The sequence below is a fragment of the Ranitomeya imitator genome, chromosome 1 (assembly GCF_032444005.1).
Source record: "Ranitomeya imitator isolate aRanImi1 chromosome 1, aRanImi1.pri, whole genome shotgun sequence".
Classification (NCBI taxonomy): Eukaryota; Metazoa; Chordata; class Amphibia; order Anura; family Dendrobatidae; genus Ranitomeya; species Ranitomeya imitator.
This window is the reverse complement of record NC_091282.1, coordinates 1,080,041,809-1,080,064,145: the sequence shown is the minus strand read 5'-3', so window position 1 is coordinate 1,080,064,145 and position 22,337 is coordinate 1,080,041,809. Positions and strand designations below refer to the sequence as shown.

At 43.7% G+C, this 22,337-nt stretch overlaps 1 protein-coding gene across 1 annotated transcript in view; it reads right to left on the bottom strand.

Moving 5' to 3' along the window:
* GALNTL6 (polypeptide N-acetylgalactosaminyltransferase like 6) overlaps positions 1 to 22,337 on the bottom strand; it is a 3,161,254-nt gene that overhangs the window by 586,865 nt on the left and 2,552,052 nt on the right. The gene's annotated exons all lie outside the window — the stretch shown is intronic.

Sequence of the window (22,337 nt, the reverse complement as noted above, 5' to 3'; positions counted from 1 at the left end):
AATTTCAGCTTGTCCTCCATAGAAAAAAATACATTTAGAGAAATCTCAAGAAAGCCCAAGAGATATTGTGATAGTTTATGACTGAAATCTAATTATTCGTATTATTAAAGAAATAACCCCACAAAGTTCAGTTGGTGGAATGAAACTGGACATGTTGAAGTCACTAATGTCTGATCTACTCACCAGGGTAAGGTAAGTTATGAAGCCGGTGTGTCAAAGCTTGACAAATGTAATAACATCCAATATACATCTAATTTTATAATATGAAAAACTATCCTCCCTAACATGCCTGTGGGTATTAAAGTAAGATGTTCAAAATTGAAATGCCATTTGAATACAAGATTCTATTTTCAAACAAAATAAGCTGATCTGGAACATTTCCTGGCTCCTGGGATACCTGCAGGAAATCTGTCCAGCAAATTAACATACACGGATGAGATGTCACTATCCTCAAAAATACATTATAGTGTTGTAAAGTATAAAATAAAACAAGAAACAAAGTTAAAAACACCAATGTGAGCTTTCCTTCTACAACCACCAATATAGTGTATACTGTGAACTAGTATATACATCTAAAAGTGCATTAATCCATGGAATAACTAGCAAACTTCTTGAATTTAAATGGAGGTGAATTAATGAAGTTCCAATTCTAACCTAACACGAATGACATCTAGAATTCTATAATATGCGCTTATAAATACTTTTGACAGAGTCCCATATTTTGTAAGCATTATGACTTTTACCAAGGTATGTACATTTGGTTTGAGATTATTATTATTTATTATTATTATTTATTTATATAGCACCATTAATTCCATGGTGCTGTACATGAGAAGGGAGTTACATACAGGGTTATAGATATCGTTTACAGTAAACAGGTTTACAGTGATGGACTGGTACAGAGGGGAGAGGACCCTGTCCTTGCCCACTTACATTCTATGGGATAGTGGGGAAGAGACAGAAGGTAGGGGTGAGGCGGCGGTTCTGGCGGTGGTGAGGCGGCGGCTCTGGCGGTGGTGAGGCGGCAGCTCTGGCAGTGGTGAGGTGGCGGCTCGGTTATTGTTGGCTGTAGGCTTTCCTGAAGAGATTGGTTTTCAGGTTCCGTCTGAAGGATCCGAGGGTGGTGGATAATCGGACGTGTTGAGGCATGGAATTCCAGAGGATGGGGAATATTCGGGAGAAATCTTGGAGGCGGTTGTGTGAGGAACGAATAAGTGTGGAGGAGAGTAGGAGGTCTTAGGAGGATCGAAGATTACGTGAGGGAAGATGTTGGGAGATTAGTTCAGAGATATAGGGAGGGGACAGGTTGTGGATGGCTTTGTAGATCAGTGTTAGTAGTTTGAACTGGATTCGTTGGGGAATTGGGAGCCAGTGGAGGGATTTGCAGAGGTGTGAAGCAGGGGAGTAGCGAGGAGAGAGGTGGATTAGCCGGACAGCAGAGTTGAGGAAAGACTGGAGTGGTGCCAGAGAGTTAGCTGGGAGGCCACAGAGGAGGGTGTTGCAGTAATCGAGGCGGGAGATGATGAGAGCATGCACAAGAGTTTTGGTTGATTGTGGGCTGAGGAAGGAATGGATTCTGACAATATTTTTGAGTTGGAGGTGACAGGAGGTGGCAAGAGCTTGGACGTGAGGTTTGAAGGACAGGGCAGAGTCGAGAGTTACCCCAAGGCAGCGGATTTCAGGTGCGGGAGAGAGAGTGATGCCATTTACCATAACAGATAGATCGGGTAGGGGGGATGCGTGAGGTGGGGGAAAGACGATGAGTCTAGTTTTGTCTACATTGAGTTTTAGGAAGTGAGAGGTGAACAAGGAGGGTATGGCTGACAGACACTTCGGGATTCTTGACAGCAGAGAGGTGACATCTGGGCTAGAGAGGTAGATCTGAGTGTCATCTGCATACAGGTGGTACTGGAAGCCAAGAGACGTTATGAGTTGTCCTAGGCCAAGGGTATAGATGGAAAAAAGTAGGGGCCCTAGGACGGAGCCTTGAGGGACTCCAACAGAGAGAGGGATGAGGAGGTAGTGTAGTAGTGGGAGACGCTAAATGTGCGGTTTGACAGGTATGAGGCAATCCAGGACAGGGTAAGGTTTTTGATGCCAAGGGAAGAAAGAATCTGTAACAGTAGGCAGTGATCGACTGTGTCAAAGGCAGAGGACAGGTTAAGAAGGAGGAGGATGGAGAACTGTCTGTTAGCTTTGGCTGTGACTAAGTCATTAGTAATTTTTGTCAGGGGCGTTTCAGTGGAGTGGTGGGGGCGGAATCCAGATTGGAGGTTGTCAAGGAGAGAGTTAGATGAGAGGTGGGAGGAAAGATGAGCATGGATATGCTGCTCAAGGAGTTTTGAAGCAAATGGGAGCAGTGATATGGGGCGATTGCTGGGCATAGCGGTTGGGTCAAGGTTCGTTTTTTTGAGGATGGGTGTGATGGTGGCATGTTTGAAGGCATTATGACAATGTATTCATTGTTCATCAGAAACTTATTGGAGTTGTATCTATTCATTGCGTTCCGCTGTAATTTATGGCTGTCTAATTACTGACAAAAAGTTTTAAATCTGGAGTACTGCATACATCTTTTTTAAATTACATATACTTGGCTTGCTTGAATTGATTTACCTCTTGAACTAGAACACCTATTTTTATCACTGATGTTTCAAATGGAAGGCAGCTACTGAAATAAGATCCACATACACGTTAAACTAATGTCAGCCAAACCTGCTTTTATCAGTGGGGGTGCCAGACTGTTTCATGAACATGGGGTCTCCTAAATCTCCTAAATTCTAACTCTCCCACAACATTTGATGTTGGAGAAGAAAAGGAAGCATGTCTGATTCATTTGTTCTCTAGGAGATAAGAAGCTTCCTGAGGAAGCGAAGCTCACTGCTTCTGTGTATGGATGAGTGAAAAAAGATGGTAAAAATATCAAACAATGGAAAAAATTGCTTTCAGTCACCAATAGAATCTTTTTCTTCTTTATTATTATTATTAATATTTTAATTGTATGAGCTATAACTAGAGCTGTTCTCCTATACTTGGAATGCCCATACACTAAGTGTATGGGCTGACAAATATTTCCCCATATATATACATATAATATAATAAATATATATATATAGTTGTATTATAAACACCTTGGAAAACAGTAACGTGGTTTCCTACACAGTTGTTGCTGGGAAGGTGCAGGTTTTTATTAAAAATATAATATAAAGTGACTAGCACACTCCAGGGTGTTGTGATGCAAAAAAGTGGGGATTTATTACATACAGTAAATCACAAACGTTTCGGTCGATACTGGACCTTCATCAGTGTGCTAGGTATAATTGTATACTTGTATGGCCCCAAAAACAATAGACTACTCGGATTTGCATCAATCAGACATGCTGGAAAAAAAGCAACAAGCCGGGAAGAAACAGAACCAGGCTGGTCAACTGACGGTGAGTCAGAATAATGGGTGGCACTGAGGCTCAAAAGAGCTGACAGCTCTTTTGAGCCTCAGTGCCACCCATTATTCTGACTCACCGTCAGTTGACCAGCCTGGTTCTGTTTCTTCCCGGCTTGTTGCTTTTTTTCCAGCATGTCTGATTGATGCAAATCCGAGTAGTCTATTGTTTTTGGGGCCATACAAGTATACAATTATACCTAGCACACTGATGAAGGTCCAGTATCGACCGAAACGTTTGTGATTTACTGTATGTAATAAATCCCCACTTTTTTGCATCACAACACCCTGGAGTGTGCTAGTCACTTTATATTGTATACGTTCAGGTTTGGGCACCTATGACTGTGCACCTCCCCTATTTAGGCTGTGCTTAGCATCTTCTATATCACTTTATTAAAAATATGGCGGACGAATCATTGGATGAAGTGATCAATAAAATTGGCATGGTGACGGCTGGAATGATAACGTACAGGATTAATAACAGTGGTGCCTATGGGAGGTATGACATCCAGGATACAGCCTACAATTATTAGTAATTTAGCTGGACCACCACCAATTACCAGAATGTGTTTCATGCCAGTCAAAAGATCAGTGTAACAGATGTGCATGTGAAGCTCGGCATAAAAAATGCCTGTAAAAATATGTTGCCAAATACGTACGTGTCCGTATAAAGGACAAAGTGCAAAATGTTCGTGAGATGCTGAATTAGAGAAAGCAGATCAGTTTTGGAGGAACAAACAAAGTGATGGATGCTCATGAAAAACTAAGTTTAAAGAGGAGTGCACCATCCATAACAATCAACACACCTGTGGTACAAGGTTCTTCATCTTCACCCATACATATTACCAGTAATATCCAAATGTCACAGCCGAAAATTATTTGTTCAAGTGTAACAAACACTGTTAAAAGGAATGCCACTAAACATAGATAACCACGACCCTGGGAAACACCAGATTTGCTCTTTACAAGATATGGACGATGATGCTATTGATGACTATTTTGAACTTTACCACATCCCCACCAAGAAGGTGAAGAGCACAGCTACAAACAATGTTCAAAAAAGGTTGTGAATGTCTGGAAATTAATTTTATCTTGGGCAAACTTTTCCTTCCACTATAGTGGTACCGAATGATGCATACACAGCTCTCATTTCCACTCAGCGTGAGATGGTTGAAAGATGATATATTCCATTTTCTCCATGTCCACTTTTTGAAAGCAAGCAGAAAAGAAGAATTAAATAGCAGGAAGACATGTGATTTTGGTCAGGGAGGTGATGCCAGGTACAGATGGATAGATCTTTGTGTCATCGGCCTACTGATGATATTGTAAACCGTGCCATTACATGAGCTGTCCCAGGCTGAAGGTGTAGATGGAGAAAAGTAGGGGTCCTAGAACTTGAAGAAACACCAAAACACTGGGTCAAGGTGAGGAAGTTGTGTGGGAGATGAAGGCACTGAATGTCCCCGTAACAGCCTGGTTGTTTTTAAAGACTCTGACAATAACACCAAAAAGACCATTTTCCCCACCGGCCATGTCCACATCAGCAGGAGTAGCAAAACTACCAACCTAACCACCACCAGCATGATCAAGCACTTGGCAGGAAAGCACCCTACTTTGTTGGCCAAACACCAGGCTCCATGAACAGTGTCTGCAGGTGATACCACTACTTCTTCCACTGTTGTGTGTGCAAGCTAATCCCCTGTCCATGGTGCATGCAAAGATGCCTCCTGCGCTGCATCTGTAGTTGCACACAAACTCAACTAGCACCATCAAGAAGCACGTCCACGTCCTTGTCCCTGCGCAGCATTCAGTTGCCAATACCCCAGTCCTTGGAACGCAAGCGGAAATATTCAGTCAACGCCACACAGGTCAAAGTACTAAATGCACACATTTCTCATCTGCTTGCACTCGAAATGTTGCATTTTAGGCCCGTGGGAGACGGAAGCTTTCTGTAACCTGATGGCGGAGACCGTCACAAGTTACTAGGTCCCTAGCCAACACAATTTCTCCTGGTCTGCTGGCATTGCATTACACAAGCAAGCATGTGCCCCGCAACAGTACCCGGGCCTTCAACAAGTGCTTGTGGGCAGGGATGGTACATCTCACTGATGGCACAGTGGTTTAGTATAGAGGAAGCCATGACCCATTCGGACATTGGGAGACCATGGCACAGATGTATTGAGGAGACAAGTTGTGGAAGGCTTTGGAAGTCATAGTTAGGGTTTTGAATTGTAGCCTCTGGGCAATAGGAAGGAAATGAAGGGCCTGGAAGAGAGGAGAGGCTGGGGAATAATGGAGGAACAGTTGAATTACTCAGGCAGCTGAGTTTAGGATAGATTGGAGTGGTGCAAGAGTGCTAGAGGGGAGGTCAGAGAGTAGAAGGTTGCAATAGTTGTTGTGGGAGATGATGACGGTGCGCACAAACATTTTGCAGTGTCTTGGAATGTACGGATCAGGGAAATGTTTTTGAGTTGTATAGGGCAGGAGGAGGCAAGGGGTTGGATATGTAGTTTGAAAGAGAGGGCAGAGTCTGGGATCACCCCGAGGCCCAGAACATGCGGGACTATTTGTCCCGGCGTGCCATCCTGGCATTACCCAGGCATGTGTCTATCTGCCAGTGATACCAGGCTGTTCAATACGTGGCCTGTATTTTAAAAATTTTTACCCCAAAATAGTGTTTTGAGCTAGGATAACACAGCTAAAAAAGGTGAATGGAAGCCTCAGAAGCACATTTTGTAGCCCACAGATAGATGAGGCGTGTCACAGAGATACCAGACTGTTCAATATGTGGCTGGTATTTTTAATTTTTTACCACAACACCTAGGGTAGCAGACAGCAAAAAATGTAGAATGTAGGCCTGATAAGCATGTATTTGTAGATCATAGATAGACCAGGAGTCTGACGGCGATATCACACTCTTCAATATGTGGCCTGGAGTTTTTATAATTTTTTTTATCCCAAAATACTGTATAGACCTAGAATAGCGGACAACCAAAAAAAGTGGAATGTAGACCTGAAAATAAATTATTTGTAGAGCACAGATAGACCAGGCGTCTGACGGAGATAACAGACTGTTCAATACATAGCCTGTATTTTTTATTTTTTACCCCAAAATAGTGTATAGACCTAGGGCAGCAGACAGCCAAAAAGGTGGAATGTAGGCCTGAAAAGCAAATATTTGGAGAGCACAGATAGACCAGGAGTCTGACGGAGATATCACACTCTTCAATATGTCGCCTGGAGTTTTTTTATTTTATAACACAAAATAGTGTACAGAACTACGGTAACAGACAGCAAAGACAGTGGAATGTAGGCCTGAATTGCAACAATTTGTAGGCCACAAATAGACCAGGAGTCTGACGGAGAAATCACTCTCTTCAATATGTCGCCAGGAATTTTATTATTTTATACCCCAAAATAGTGTACAGAACTAGGGTAACAGACAGCAAAGACAGTGGAATGTAGGCCTGAAGCGCAACTATTTGTAGAGCACAGATAGACCAGAAGTCAGACAGAGATAACAGACTGTTCAATACGTGACCTGTATTTTTTTATTTTATACCCCAAAATAGTGTACAGAACTAGGATAACAGACAGAAAAGGCAGTGGAATGTAGGACTGAATTGTCACAATGTGTAGGCCAAAAATAGATCAGGCGTCTGACAGCGATACCAGACTGTTAAATACGTGGCCAGTATTTTGTTATTTTTTACTCCAAAATATTGTATAGACCTAGGGTAGCAGACAGCCAAAAAAGTAGAAGGTAGGCCTGGAAAGCAACTATTTGTAGAGGATAGATAAACAGGAGTCTGATAGAGATATCACTGTCTTCAATATGTGGGCTGGAGTTTTTTTATTTTATAACCCAAAATAGTGTACAGAACTAGGGTAACAGACAGCAAAGACAGTGGAATGTAGGCCTGAATTGCCACAATTTGTAGGCCACATACAGACGAGGAGTATGACGGAGATAACAGACTGTTCAATATATGGCCTGAATTTTTTATTTTTTACTCCAAAATAGTGTATAGACCTGCATACGGCTGGAGTGTACAGGCGAACGGCGGATATGTGAGCAAAGTCCACGCACTTTGAGGAGCAGGTCGGAGAAACCAGGATAAGTTTTCAATAAGCACTGCACCACCAGGTTTAAGGTGTGAGCCAGGCAAGGAATGTGTTTCAGTTGGGAAAGGGAGATGGCAGCCATGAAATTCCTTCCATTATCACTCACTACCTTGCCTGCCTCAAGATCTACTGTGCCCAGCCACGACTGCGTTTCTTCCTGCAAGAACTCGGACAGAACTTCCGCGGTGTGTCTGTTGTCGCCCAAACACTTCATAGCCAATACAGTCTGCTGACGCTTGCCAGTAGCTGCCCCATAATGGGACAACTGGTGTGCAACAGTGACAGCTGACGATGGAGTGGTTTGGCGACTGCGGTCTGTGGAAGAGCTCTCGCTTCTGCAGGAGGACGAGGAGGAGGAGGAGGGGGTGCGAACGCCTACAGCCAACTGTTTCCTAGACCGTGGGCTAGGCACAACTATCCCAAAATTGCTGTCCCCTGTGGACCCTGCATCCACCACATTCACCCAGTGTGCCGTGATGGACACGTAACGTCCCTGGCCATGCCTACTGGTCCATGCATCTGTAGTCAGGTGCACCTTTGTACTCACAGATTGCCTGAGTGCATGGACGATGTGCTCTTTAACATGCTGGTGGAGGGCTGGGATGGCTTTTCTGGAAAAAAAGTGTCGACTGGGTAGCTCGTAGCGTGGTTCAGCGTACTCCATCAGGGCTTTGAAAGCTTCGCTTTCAACTAACCGGTAGGGCATCATCTCTAACGAGATTAGTCTAGCTATGTGGGCGTTCAAACCCTGTGTACGCGGATGCGAGGATAAGTACTTCCTTTTTCTAACCAGAGTCTCATGTAGGGTGAGCTGGACTGGAGAGCTGGAGATCGTGGAACTAGCGGGTGTGCCGGTGGCCATGGCAGACTGAAAGACTATTGGAGACGGTATTGTTTCCGCCGGTGCCCTAGATGCAGTATTTCCTCCTACAAATCTGGTGATTCCCTGACCCTGACTGCTTTGGGCTGGCAAAGAAACCTGCACAGATACTGCCGGTGGTGCGGAAAAGGGGGGCCTTACAGTGACGGAAGGGATGTTGCGTTGCTGACTAGCTTCATTGGCCGAGGGTGCTACAACCTTAAGGGATGTTTGGTAGTAAGTCCAGGCTTGCAAATGCATGGTGGTTAAATGTCTATGCATGCAACTTGTATTGAGACTTTTCAGATTCTGACCTCTGCTTAAGCTAGTTGAACATTTTTGACAGATGACTTTGCGCTGATCAATTGGATGTTGTTTAAAAAAATGCCAGACTGCACTCTTCTTAGCATCAGATCCCTTTTCAGGAATTGCAGACTGAGCTTTAACCGGATGGACACGCTGTCCTCCAACAGTTTTTTGCTTTGCCACGCGTTTTGGGCCAGATACGGGCCCGGCAGATGGAACCTGTTGCGATGTTGATGCCTGCTGCGGCCCCTCCTCCTCCGCTTCAGAACTACTGCCGCCTGCACCCTGTTCCCCCAATGACTGCCAATCGGGGTCAACAACAGGGTCATCTATTACCTCCTCTTCTACCTCGTGTGCAACTTCATCTGTGTCACCGTGTCGGTCGGTGGTATAGCGTTCGTGATGGGGCAACATAGTCTCATCAGGGTCTGATTGTGTATCAGTACCCTGAGAGGGCAATGTTGTGGTCTGAGTCAAAGGACCAGCATAGTAGTCTGGCTGTGGCTGTGCATCAGTGCACTCCATGTCAGAATCTACTTGTAATGGGCATGGCCTGTTAACTGTTTCACTTTCTAAGCCAGGGACGGTATGTGTAAAGAGCTCCATGGAGTAACCCGTTGTGTCGCCTGCTGCATCCTTCTCTCTTGTTGTTGTTTTTGCTGAAGAGGACAAGGAAGCGACTTGCCCCTGACCGTGAACATCCACAAACGACGCGCTGCTTTTACATTTACCAGTTTCAGAAGAGGAGGCAAAAGAGCTAGAGGCTGAGTCTGCAAGGTAAGCCAAAACTTGCTGTTGCTGCTCCGGCTTTAAAAGCGGTTTTCCTACTCCCAGAAAAGAGAGCGTTCGAGGCCTTGTGTAGCCAGACGACGAACATGGCTCCACAGCTCCAGACTTAGGTGGAATATTTTTTTTCCCACGACCACCTGATGCTGCACTACCACTACCATCATTACCAGCTGACAATGAACGCCCACAGCCACGACCTCTTGCACCAGACTTCCTCATTGTTTTATAAACTTAACCAAAGTAACTTTATTTGTTGCTGTCAAACAACTTACACGGTGAGCTATAACTTCTGTTTGATTTCAATATCCCTTTACAGGTTGATGATACCACAAGGAAAATCAGGCACAATGTTACACACTCTGTTTTCTGTGGCACCAAATCACAGAGATGCCACACACGCAGGACTGTCACTCAAGCACAAATGTCAATATAAATCTCCCAATTTTTTTTTTTTTTTTTCAGGGAGACTTTATAAACAAAATAAAATAAAATGATTTTTTCAGGAATAAAGTAGAAACCAAATAAAATAAAATGATTTTTTCAATGACAATTTAGAAACCAAATAAAAAAAAAAAAAAGGCTTTCTATGCCCCACTGAGTGACAGATGGCACACACAGGAGTCAGTAGTGGCCCACAAGCCCAGAGGGCAATATTTTTCTCCCACTGATTGATGTAGTGATTTTTTCAGGTAGATTTTAGAACCCAAATCAAGCAAAAAAATTAATAGGCTTTCTATGGCCCACAATTTGAGAGAGAGAGAGAGAGAGAGATGGCACACCCAGGAGTCAAGACTGGCAGACAAGCAGAAAGGGCAATATTAATCTCCCACCTATTTTTTCTTTTCAGGGAGACTTTATAAACAAAATAAAATAAAATGATTTTTTCAGGAATAATTTAGAAACCAAATAAAATAAAATGATTTTTTCAATGACAATTTAGAAGCCAAATAAAAAAAAAAAAAAAAGGCTTTCTATGGCCCACTGACTGAGAGATGGCACACACAGGAGTCAGGAGTGGCACACAAGCCCTGAGGCCAATATTTTTCTCCCACTGATTGATGTAGTGTTTTTTTCAGGTAGATTTTAGAACCCAAATCAAGCAAAAAAATTAATAGGCTTTCTATGGCCCACAATTTGAGAGAGAGAGAGAGAGAGATGGCACACCCAGGAGTCAAGACTGGCAGACAAGCAGAAAGGGCAATATTAATCTCCCACCTATTTTTTTTTTTTTCAGGGAGACTTTATAAACAAAATAAAGTAAAATGATTTTTTCAGGAGTAATTTAGAAACCAAATAAAATAAAATGATTTTTTCAATGACAATTTAGAAACCAAATTAAAAAAAAGGCTTTCTATGCCCTACTGAGTGACAGATGGCACACACAGGAGTCAGGAGTGGCACACAAGCCCTGAGGCCAATATTTTTCTCCCACTGATTGATGTAGTGATTTTTTCAGATAGATTTTAGAACCCAAATCAAGCAAAAAAAATAATAGGCTTTCTATGGCCCACAATTTGAGAGAGAGACAGAGAGATGGCACACCCAGGAGTCAAGACTGGCACACAAGCAGAAAGGGCAATATTAATCTCCCACCTATTATTTTTTTTCAGGGAGACTTTATAAACAAAATAAAATAAAATGATTTTTTCAGGAATAATTTAGAAACCAAATAAAATAAAATTATTTTTTCAATGACAATTTAGAAACCAAATTAAAAAAAAGGCTTTCTATGCCCCACTGAGTGACAGATGGCACACACAGGAGTCAGGAGTGGCACACAAGCCCTGAGGCCAATATTTTTCTCCCACTGATTGATGTAGTGATTTTTTCAGGTAGATTTTAGAACCAAAATCAAGCAAAAAAATAAATAGGCTTTCTATGGCCCACTGACTGAGAGATGGCACACACAGGAGTCAGGAGTGGCACACAAGCCCTGAGGCCAATATTTTTCTCCCACTGATTGATATAGTGATTTTTTCAGGTAGATTTTAGAACCCAAATCAAGCAAAAAAATAAATAGGCTTTCTATGGCCCACTGACTGAGAGATGGCACACACAGGAGTCAGGAGTGGCACACAAGCCCTGAGGCCAATATTTTTCTCCCACTGATTGATATAGTGATTTTTTCAGGTAGATTTTAGAACCCAAATCAAGCAAAAAAAAAAAAAAGGCTTTCTATGGCCCACTGACTGAGAGATGGCACACACAGGGATGGCACTCTAGCAGAAATGCCAATCTTAATCTCCCACAAAAAAAAAAAAAAACAGGGACTGTCCTACAATTACTATCTCCCTGCAGTAATCTCAGCCAGGTATGGCAGGCAGCAATAAGGAGTGGACTGATGCACAAATTAAATAAAAAGTGTGGACAAACAAAAAAGATAGCTGTGCAGAAAGGAAGGAACAAGAGGATTTGTGCTTTGAAAAAAGCAGTTGGTTTGCACAGCGGCGTACACACAGCAATGCAGCTATCAGGGAGCCTTCTAGGGCAGCCCAATGAGCTACAGCGCTGAGGAAAAAAAAAAATGTAGCTTCCACTGTCCCTGCACACTGAAGGTGGTGTTGGGCAGTGGAAATCGCTACAGCACAAGCGGTTTGGTGGTTAATGGACCCTGCCTAACACTATCCCTGCTTCTGACGAAGCGGCAGCAACCTCTCCCTAAGCTCAGATCAGCAGCAGTAAGATGGCGGTCGGCGGGAACGCCTCTTTATAGCCCCTGTGACGCCGCAGACAGCAAGCCAATCACTGCAATGCCCTTCTCTAAGATGGTGGGGACCAGGACCTATGTCATCACGCTGCCCACACTCTGCGTTCACCTTCATTGGCTGAGAAATGGCGCTTTTCGCGTCATTGAAACGCGACTTTGGCGCGAAAGTCGCGTACCGCATGGCCGACAACGCACAGGGGTCGGATCGGGTTTCATGAAACTCGACTTCGCCAAAAGTCGGCGACTTTTGAAAATGTTCGACCCGTTTCGCTCAACCCTAATCTTGAGCTGTGCAATGGTGTCAATGTACTTAGCATGGCAGCAGCTGTACTTTTATAACCTTTGATGAGGTAATGCGGCCAGACAATCACAATACTATGCCTACCATAATTGCTACAGCATTACACTGACTGTGAGCAATCCATGCATGTTTATTGGCATTGTAACAGGCGCAAAACATGCAGGGCAGGGATTTGAGGTTCAAGTCTGACCACCAACCAATGCTAATCGAGTGCTGAGCACATCTGAGCACACAGATACTTGAGTGATATCCAAGTACCCCCAAGCATGTTCCCTTATCCCTACTTTCCAATAAACAGCTGTAGTGCGATCCTATCCATGGCAGCATTCTACCCCATCACCAAAAGCATAAATATAAAGCATTATAATGTGCTACCTTAATAGCATAGTGGGCCAGGGAATTGGATGATACAAAGGGCCGAGGAAAAAAACTAGAGCAAAATATAGGGTGTTGTCCAATAATATTTATCAGAGATGGTATCAACATACGCTGACCTCATCCCAGGTTATGTGGCTTCTGCAGATCCATCGGTGATTTCACCTAATAATCATGGAAAAAATGTTAAAGTTTGAATTCTCTATCCACGTTGCCAGCTTATGAAGAAAACTTCAAATGCTAGAAAAAATATAAAATAACATTTTTTTATTTTTCTACGCATTTCAAAGTGCAATCCACATCTTCTTCAGAAAACAAAAAAATGATTTTCTTCATCAGCTGGCAGCACAGATAGAGACCACAAGCTTTCACATTTTTTTCAGTGGATTGATGGTGATGGCTATATAAATTTGGCTCATTAGGCATTTAAAGAGAATCTGTGAGCAGGTTATTTCTATGTAATATGAAGACAGCAGAAAATAGAGGTTGAAACACAACATTTGGGGTATGTGTCACTTGTTAATGTGTGTTTTGTTGAGATTAACATTTCCGGACTAGTCTGACAATGCTACCTCCTTTAATAGGCACCTCACTCTCTATGTACTTTGTTCACAGGGATCCTGGTGTGGGTGGGGTTAGCTTTCTTAGCTCTGCTTCATGCAAATTCTTAAAGCTCTGATTGTGTCAGATTGCTGCACCCAGTCAACTAAATGACACATTGTTGGATTCAGCTTTTCATTGCCTACATCACACTGCTCTCAGATGAGGGATGAAAAAGTTGCTGTGGATTTCTTTTAAGGAGTTATGCGAGTTTATTTCTTCAAATACATTCAAACATTTAGTATTTGGTCAGTATTTTATATCAGTATTTGTAGGCCAAAATCAGCAGTAGAACAATCCGACTAAAAATATAATAGAAATACATGCACCACTTCTGCATTTTTCAACCAATACTAGTTTTGACTTAATGCTGATGTGAAATACTAACCAAATACTGAACATGTGAACATGGCTTAAGGTTGTTTTTCTTACCACAATGTACTCAATAACATTATTATTATTATAAACATTATTTATTATTATAGCGCCATTTATTCCATGGCGCTTTACATGTGAGGAGGGGTATACATAATAAAAACAAGTACAATAATCTTGAAAAATACTAGTCACAACTGGGTACAGGAGGAGAGAGGACCCTGCCCGCAAGGGCTCACAATCTACAAGGGATGGGTGAGGATACAATAGGTGAGGATAGAGCTGGTCGTGCAGTGGTTTGGTCGATCGGTGGTTACTGCAGGTTGTAGGCATGTTGGAAGAGGTGGGTCTTCAGGTTCTTTTTGAATGTTTCGATGGTAGGTGAGAGTCTGATATGTTGTGGTAGAGAGTTCCAGAGTAGAAGTGATGCGCAAGAGAAATCTTGTATGTGATTGTGGGAAGATGAGATAAGAGGGGAGTAGAAAAGGAGATCTTGTGAGGATCGGAGGTTTCATGCAGGAAAGTACCGGGAGACGAGTTCACAGATGTATGGAGGATACAGGTTGTGGATGGCTTTAGACTTTTGTACTGGAGTCTCCGGGTAATAGGGAGCCAGTGAAGGGATTGACAGAGTGGAGAGGCTGGGGAATAGTGGGGGGACAGGTGGATTAGTCGGGCAGTTGAGTTTAGAATAGATTGGAGGGGTGCGAGAGTGTAAGAGGGGAGGCCACAGAGCAGGAGTCGACGGCGAGAGATGTTGAGGGCATGGACTAGGGTTTTTGCAGATTCTTGGTTTAGGAATGTACGGATCCGTGAAATATTTTTGAGTTGAAGGTGGCAGGAAGTGAAAAGGGCTTGGATATGCGGTTTGAAGGAGAGATCAGTGTCACGGATTACCCACCTCTCGTGTCTCCCCTTTTCCTCATAGTTTGTAAGCTTGCGAGCAGGGTCCTCATTCCTCCTGGTATCTATTTTGAACTGTATTTCTGTTATGCTGTAATGTCTATTGTCTGTGCAAGTCCCCTCTATAATTTGTAAAGCGCTGCGGAATATGTTGGCGCTATATAAATAAAAATTATTATTATAAAAATTATTATTACCCCGAGACAGCGAGTTTGTGGGAATGGGGAGAGTGGGCAGCCATTTACTGTAATGGATAGGCTCATTGGGGAGATTGGGTGAGATGGGGGAAAGATGATGAATGATGCTTTGTCCATGTTAAGTTTTAGAAATCTAGTGGAGAAGAAGGATGAAATAGCGGATAGACATTGAAGGATTCTGGTTAGTAGGGTGGTGATATCGGGTCCAGAGATGTAGATCTGTGTATCGTCAGCACAGAGATGATACTGAAAACCTTAAGATTCTATGAGCTGTCCCAGGCCAAAAGTGTAAATGGAGAAGAGGAGGGGCCCTAGAACTGAGCCTTGCGGGACTCCGACAGATAGGTGGCGAGGTGAGGAGGTGGTGTGTGAATGGGAGACGCTGAATGTCTGGTCAGTTAGGTATGACGAGATCAAGGATAGGGACAAGTTTGTGATGCCAAGGGATGAAAGGGTCCATAGCAAAAGGGAATGGTCCACTGTGTCAAAGGCAGAGGACAAGATCAGGAGGAGGAGGATAGAGTAGTGTCGCTTGCTCATGGAGGTTAATAGGTCATTGGTGACCTTAGTTAGGGCAGTTTCAGTGGAGTGGTGAAGCCTGATTGTAAGCGGTCAAAGAGGGAGCAGGAAGATAGATGGGAGGACAGTTCAAAATGGATGTGTTGTTCCAGTAGTTTTGAGGCATAGGGGAGAAGTGATATAGGGCTATAGCTCGATACAGAGGATCAATTAAGAGAGAGTTTTTTGAGGATAGGTGTGATTGAAGCATGTTTAAAGCTCAAGGGGAAAACACCAGTTGTTAGTCATAGGTTGAAGAGATTGGTTAGAGTTGGGATGAAGACTGTGGCGAGGTTTGGGATGAAGTGGGATGGGATTGGGTCAAATGCACAGGTGATGAGATGCGATCTTGAGAGTAGAGTGGAGAATCGATCTTCTATAATGGTGGAGAAGTTGGTTTTGGAGGTGGAGCGCTGGGTAGTTGGGAGGAAGGGCTCTGGTGGTTGTCAAATAAAACTGTCTCTGATGTTCTCAATCTTCTGCTTGAAAAGCGAGGCAAAGTCTTCAGCTGAGATAAGTGGGGAGGGAGAAGGTGCCGGGGACGGAGGAGAGAGTTGAAGGTGTTGAATAACTGTTTAGGGTTGTGAGACAGGGAGGATATGAGAGATGAGATGTAGGTTTGTTTTGCTGTGGCGAGTGTGGTCGTGAAAGTAGTGTGGGACTGTTTGAATGCGATGAAGTGCTCGTTCGAGTGGGATCTTTTCCATTTCCGCTCAGCAGCCCTGGAAGCTCGCCTCAGTTCTTTATTCAGGCTGGTGTGCCAGGGCTGTCTGTTGATTTTGCGTGCTTTGGTATGTGTGAGAGGGTCAAGGGATTCCAAAGCTGCAGCTATTGTGGTGTTATATAGAGCGGTAGCGTCATCCGCATTGTGTAGGGAACGTATGTCTGTGAGAGGGAGGAGGGATTCAGAGAGTGAGTGTAGATCAAGGTGTTTAAGATTTCTGCGAGGATGTGCAAGTTTGTGGGGTGGAGATTGTAGAGAAGGAGTGGAGAGGGAAGAGAATGTGAGTAGATTGTGGTCAGAAAGAGGAAGAGGAGAGTTAGAGAGGTTAGATAGGGAGCAGAGGCGAGTGAAGATGAAGTCCAGTGTGTGACTATCTTTATGAGTGGCTGCAGAGGACCATTGGGTGAGGCTCAAGGAGGAAGTGAGAGACAGAAGTTTAGTGGCAGCTGAGAGGGTAATGTCAATGGGGATGTTGAAGTCGCCTATGATAATAGTGGGGATGTCCGCAGAAAGGAAATGAAGTAGCCAGGTGGTGAAGTGGTCAAAGAAGGTGGTGGCTAGCCCTGGAGGCCTGGAGGCAGTAAGTGACAGCCAGTTGGAGGTTGGAGGGGGAGTAGATGCGCACAGAGCACACCTCAAAGGAAGGGAGGGTAACAGAGGGTGGAAGTGGGATTGGGGTGAAGGAGCAGTTATCTGACAGGAGAAAACCAACTCCACCGTCATGCTTGCTGCTGGGGCTGGGTGTGTGATAAAGGTGGAAGCCACCATACAAAAGTGCAGCAGGAGATGTTGTGTCAGAAGGGGTGAGCCAGGTTTCGGTGATGGTGAGGAAGGAAACATAAACATGATACTTATTTTTACAGGTATACATCATTTTGGATTTATTTTTGGCCTTTTTAGGGTGTGTGACACAAGGGTTTTAAGCCTCACACCCTAGCAATACCTATGTAAAGTAAATCAAAATCTTAAAGGAGTTGTCTGGTCCAAATTGACAAGTCTTCAGTCACTCTGTGTGACTGCAGACTTCTGAATTCCCCAACGCACACATTGCACACAGCAGGAATTTGTTGGTTTCCTAGTGAGGAACGGTAGGTATGCATGAGTTATACATACTCAGTGGGTACAACCTCGCTTACAAACACTTGTATGGAGTGAGGCCATGCCCTCTAGTCTCCCGTGCCCACTGGACAGCTGCGTTACTAGACAGGGTGTATCCTCACTCAATACAAATGTATGGAGGAAGGTAATGCCCACTAGATGGAACCTGGCTGCGTTTATGTAAAACACATACAAATTTTCTGACTCCAGATCCAAAATGGGCGATTCCAAACAGCGCACAATGCATGCAATGGGAGGAGTCATAAATCTGCAGTAACAGTCTTTATCTAAATCTTATGAATTATGTACTAATGATTGCATTCTGTGAGATTACCTGCACTTTATTATACAGCGATATGTATAGTGCTTTGACGTTTTCATCTAAGTCCTTGGCAGAAGAACTGCATCTTGCTGATAGGACAAGGTAATAACCAATAGAGAGGGAGGTCAAGCATAATGAATCTGTCATAAGTAGGGTTGAGCGAAACGGGTCGAACATTTTCAAAAGTCGCCGACTTTTGGCGAAGTCGAGTTTCATGAAACCCGATCCGACCCCTGTGCGTGGTCGGCCATGCGGTACGCGACTTTCGCGCCAAAGTCGCGTTTCAATGACGTGAAAAGCGCCATTTCTCAGCCAATGAAGGTAAACGCAGAGTGTGGGCAGCGTGATGACATAGGTCCTGGTCCCCACCATCTTAGAGAAGGGCATTGCAGTGATTGGCTTGCTGTCTGCGGCGTCACAGGGGCTATAAAGGGGAGTTCCCGCCGACCGCCATGTTACTGCCGCTGATCTGAGCTTAGGGAGAGGTTGCTGCCGCTTCGTCAGAAGCAGGGATAGCGTTAGGCAGGGTCCATTAACCACAAAACCGCTTGTGCTGTAGCGATTTCCACTGCCCAACACCACCTTCGGTGTGCAGGGAGAGTGGAAGCTCCTTTTTTTTTTTTTTTTCCTCAGCGCTGTAGCTCATTGGGCTGCCCTAGAAGGCTCCCTGATAGCTGCATTGCTGTGTGTACGCCGCTGTGCAAAGCAACTGCTTTTTTCAAAGCACAAATCCTCTTGTTCCTTCCTTTCTGCACAGCTATCTTGTTTGTTTGTCCACACTTTTTATTTAATTTGTGCATCAGTCCACTCCTTATTGCTGCCTGCCATACCTGGCTGAGATTACTGCAGGGAGATAGTAATTGAAGGACAGTTCCTTTTTTTTTTTTTTTTTTTTTTTGTGGGAGATTAAGATTGACATTTCTGCTAGAGTGCCATCTCTGTCTGTGTCATCTCTCACTCAGTGGGCCATAGAAAGCCTATTTATTTTTTTGCTTGGTTTGGGTTCCAAAATCTACCAGAAAAAATCACAACATCAATCAGTGGGAGAAAAATATTGGCCTCAGGGCTTGTGTGCCACTCCTTACTCCTGTGTGTGCCATCTCTCACTCAGTGGGCCATAGAAAGCCTATTAATTTTTTTGCTTGATTTGGGTTCTAAATTCTACCTGAAAAAATCAATAAATCAATCAGTGGGAGATTAATATTGGCCTTTGGGCTTGTGTGCCAGTCCTAAGCGTGCCATCTCTCTCTCTCTCAGATAGTGGGCCATAGAAAGCCTATTTTTTTATTATTTTATTGGGTTTATAAATTTTCCCTGGAAAAAAAAAAAAAGTGGGAGATTAATATTGGCCTCTGGGCTTGTGTGCCAGTCCTGAGCGTGCCATCTCTCTCACAAATAGTGGGCCATAGAAAGCCTATTTATTTTTTGGGTTGATTTGGGTTCCTAATTCTACCTGAAAAAATCAATCAATCAATCAGTGGGAGAAAAATATTGGCCTCAGGGCTTGTGTGCCACTCCTTACTCCTGTGTGTGCCATCTCTCACTCAGTGGGCCATAGAAAGCCTATTAATTTTTTTGCTTGATTTGGGTTCCAAAATCTACCTGAAAAAAATCACTAAATCAATCAGTGGGAGATTAATATTGGCCTCTGGGCTTGTGTGCCACTCCTGACTCCTGTGTGCGTCATCTGTCACTCAGTGGGCCCTAGAAAGCCTATTTTTTGTTTTATTTGTTTTCTAAATTCTCCCTGAAACAATCATTTTATTTTCTTTGGTTTCTAAATTATTCCTGAAAAAAATCATTTTTTTTGTATTTTTTTTTCTCTCAAGTCTCCCTGAAAAAAAAAAAAAAAAAAAAAATCTGTGGGAGATTCATATTGCCCCTTCTGCTTGTGTGCCAGTCTTGACTCCTGGGTGTGCCATCTCTCTCTCTCTCCCCAATTGTGGGCCATAGAAAGCCTATTAATTTTTTTGCTTGATTTAGGTTCCAAAATCTACCTGAAAAAAATCACTAAATCAATCAGTGGGAGATTAATATTGGCCTCTGGGCTTGTGTGACACTCCTGACTCCTGTGTGCGTCATCTGTCACTCAGTGGGCCCTAGAAAGCCTATTTTTTGTTTTATTTGTTTTCTAAATTCTCCCTGAAACAATCATTTTATTTTCTTTGGTTTCTAAATTATTCCTGAAAAAAAATCATTTTTTTTGTATTTTTTTTTCTCTCAAGTCTCCCTGAAAAAAAAAAAAAAAAAAATCTGTGGGAGATTCATATTGCCCCTTCTGCTTGTGTGCCAGTCTTGACTCCTGGGTGTGCCATCTCTCTCTCTCTCCCCAATTGTGGGCCATAGAAAGCCTATTAATTTTTTTGCTTGATTTGTGTTCCAAAATCTACCGAAAAAAATCACTAAATCAATCAGTGGGAGATTAATATTGGCCTCTGGGCTTGTGTGCCACTCCTGACTCCTGTGTGCGTCATCTGTCACTCAGTGGGCCCTAGAAAGCCTATTTTTTGTTTTATTTGTTTTCTAAATTCTCCCTGAAACAATCATTTTATTTTCTTTGGTTTCTAAATTATTCCTGAAAAAAATCATTTTTTTTGTATTTTTTTTTCTCTCAAGTCTCCCTGAAAAAAAAAAAAAAAAAAAAAAAAATCTGTGGGAGATTCATATTGCCCCTTCTGCTTGTGTGCCAGTCTTGACTCCTGGGTGTGCCATCTCTCTCTCCCCAATTGTGGGCCATAGAAAGCCTATTAATTTTTTTGCTTGATTTGGGTTCCAAAATCTACCAAAAAAAATAACTAAATCAATCGGTGGGAGATTAATATTGGCGTCTGGGCTTGTGTGCCACTCCTGACTCCTGTGTGCGTCCTCTCTCACTCAGTGGGCCCTACAAAGCCTTTTTTTTTTTTTTTTTCCTAAATTCTCCCTGAAACAATCATTTCATTTTATTTGTTTTATAAATTCTTCTGTAAAAAATAATTTTTTAAAAATTTTTTTTTTTCTGAAGTCTCCCTTTTAAAAAAAACAAACACAAATCAGTGGGAGATAAATATTTACATTTGCGCTTCAGTGACAGTCCTGCGTGTGTGCCATCTCATTTGTTGCCAACAACAACAGAGTGTGTAACATTGTGGCTGATTTTCGTTGTGGTCTCACCCACCTGTAAAGGGGGAGCTAAATCATACTGAAGTTATAGCTCACCGTGTAAGTTGTGTGACAGCAACAAATACCGTTCGTTTGTTAACGTTTTTAAAACAATGAGGAAGTCTGGTGAATGAGGTCGTGGCCGGGGGCGTTCATTGTCAGCTGGTAATGAGGGTAGTGGTAGTGGTGGAGCATCAGCTGGTCGTGGGAAAAAAAATATTGCACCTAAGTCTGGAGCTGTGGAGCCAGGTTCGTCGTCTGGCTACACAAGGCCTCGAACGCTCCCTTTTCTGGGAGTAGGAAAACCGCTTTTAAAGCCGGAGCAGCAAGAGCAAGTTTTGGCTTATCTTGCTGACTCAGCCTCTAGCTCTTTTGCCTCCTCTCGTGAAACTGGTAAATGTCAAAGCAGCGCGTCGTAAGTGGATGTTCACGGTCAGGGACAAGTCGCTTCCTTGTCCTCTTCAGCAAAAACAACAACAGAGAAGAATGCAGCAGGCGACACAACGGGTTACTCCATGGAGCTCTTTACACATACCGTCCCTGGCTTAGAAAGTGAAGCAGTTAACAGTCCATGCCCATTACAAGTTGAATCTGACATGGAGTGCACTGATACACAGCCACAGCCAGACTACTATCCTGGTCCTTTGACTCAGACCACAACATTGCCATCGCAGGGTGCTGATCAAGAATCAGACCCTGATGAGACTATGTTGCCCCATCACGAACGCTATACCACCGACCGCCACGGTGACACAGACGAAGTTGCACACGAGCTACAAGAAGAGGTAATAGATGACCCAGTTCTTGACCCCGATTGGCAGCCATTGGGGGAACAGGGTGCAGGCGGCAGCAGTTCTGAAGCGGAGGAGGAGGGGCCGCAGCAGGCATCAACATCGCAACAGGTTCCATCTGCCGGGCCCGTATCTTGCCCAAAACGCGTGGCAAAGCTAAAACCTGTTGGAGGACAGCGTGGCCATCCGGTTAAAGCTCAGTCTGCAATGCCTGAAAAGGTATCCGATGCTAGAAAGAGTGCAGTCTGGCATTTTTTTAAACAACATCCAATTGATCAGCGCAAAGTCATCTGTCAAAAATGTTCAACTACCTTAAGCAGAGGACAGAATCTGAAAAGTCTCAATACAAGTTGCATGCATAGACATTTAACCACCATGCATTTGCAAGCCTGGACTAACTACCAAACGTCCCTTAAGGTTGTAGCACCCTCGGCCAATGAAGCTAGTCAGCAACGCAACATCCCTTCCGGCAGTGTAGGGCCACCATTTTCCGCACCACCTGCAGTATCTGTGCAGGTTTCTTTGCCAGGCCAAAGCCGTCAGGGTCAGGGAATCACCAGTTTCGTAGTAGGAAACACTGCATCTAGGGCACCGGTGGCAACAATACCATCTCCCACCGTCTCTCAGTCTGCCATGTCCACCGGCACCCCCGCTAGTTCCATGATCTCCAGCTCTCCAGTCCAGCTCACCCTACATGAGACTATGGTTAGAAAAAGGAAGTACTTAGCCT